This window comes from Nyctereutes procyonoides, unplaced genomic scaffold (genome assembly GCF_905146905.1).
Source record: "Nyctereutes procyonoides isolate TBG_1078 unplaced genomic scaffold, NYPRO_anot_genome, whole genome shotgun sequence".
Taxonomy (NCBI): Eukaryota; Metazoa; Chordata; class Mammalia; order Carnivora; family Canidae; genus Nyctereutes; species Nyctereutes procyonoides.
Window position 1 is genome coordinate 8,517,743 of NW_026575117.1, and position 1,638 is coordinate 8,519,380.

Genomic DNA, 1,638 nt, shown 5'->3' on the forward strand with positions numbered 1-1,638 from the left:
AGTGATGTTCTTGGTACATGTCTTTCTAAAGTGCATTCATTGGTCCCTTTTAATTTTTTTTTGTCCCTTTTAATTTTTTTTTTGTCCCTTTTAATTTGGAAACTCAGATCCTTTAGTTGTATTATTTCTTAGATAATTTCCTCCTTTCTGTTTTCTCTGATCTTTCTTTTTAGAACTATTAGTTCCTGACCTGGTCATTTAATTTTATCTTTTCTTTCATATTTTCCAACCATTTACTTTTGGCTCTATTTTGTAGATTTCTTCAACTTTGTTTTCCAATTCTTGTATTGACCTCTTTATTTTGCTTCTTGATTTGCATAAGCTCTTCCTGTTCTCTGAATGTTCCTTTTTTTATTTTATTTTATTTTTTAATAATAAATTTATTTTTTATTGGTGTTCAATTTGCCAACATACAGAATAACACCCAGTGCTCACCCCGCCAAGTGCCCCCCTTAGTGCCCGTCACCCAGTCACCCCCACCCCCCACCCTCCTCCCTTTCCACCACCCCTAGTTTGTTTCCCAGAGTTAGGAGTCTCTCATGTTCTGTCTCCCTTTCTGATATTTCCTACCCATTTCTTCTCCCTTCCCTTCTATTCCCTTTCACTATTATTTATATTCCCCAAATGAATGAGACCATATAATGTTTGTCCTTCTCCGACTGACTTACTTCACTCAGCATAATACCCTCCAGTTCCATCCACATTGAAGCAAATGGTGGGTATTTGTCATTTCTAATGGCTGAGGAATATTCCATTGTATACATAAACCACATCTTCTTTATCCATTCATCTTTCGATGGGCACCGAGGCTCCTTCCACAGTTTGGCTATTGTGGACATTGCTGCTATAAACATAGGGGTGCAGGTGTCCCGGCATTTCATTGCATCTGTATCTTTGGGGTAAATCCCCAACAGTGCAATTGCTGGGTCGTAGGGCAGGTCTATTTTTAACTCTTTGAGGAACCTCCACAGTTTTCCAGAGTGGCTGCACCATGTCCTTTTTAAGTAGAATATTATTCTTTCTTCCTAATATGTTTTTATATATTTCTGTGGATATTAATTACTTTGGAGAGATTTATTTTTAAATCTTTGTTGCTTGCTTTGTTTTTCTTTCCTCTGAGTTCCCACTTTTGTTGTTGTTGTTGTTTTAATTATAGTCTCTATTTTCATCTTAGAGCCTTTTCTCAAACACCTGGTGATCCTTGATCATTCCTATGTAAGAGTGAAATAGTAAAATTTAGAAGCACTTTTGTTTTTCTTCTTCTCCATTGTGGGCTTTATTATAGAGATGTGGTCATTCCATAGGGAACCTCTAATAGTGCGTGTCTTTAGATCTTCTCTCTTCAGCAAGTTTCCCCAAGGACAAAGCATCCAGTCTCCTGCCAGGAGGGTATAACCCTGACTATACACATTCCAAAAGCTGCTCCAGAAAAGGAAGCTGGAGATATCAATAGTTGGTATGTAAACCTTTACTTAATCTTTCCTGTTTTCAGTGTGATGCCCCATGCTCTGCTATGCGTGGTATGCTTGAATCCAGGGCCTCTCTCTGCCTTTCCTGAGAATGAACAGTCAGAGGGCTAGAAATGAGGGGAGAGTAGGAGCCTGGCATCCAAGGTTGGTGAGGAGGATCTGGGACTCC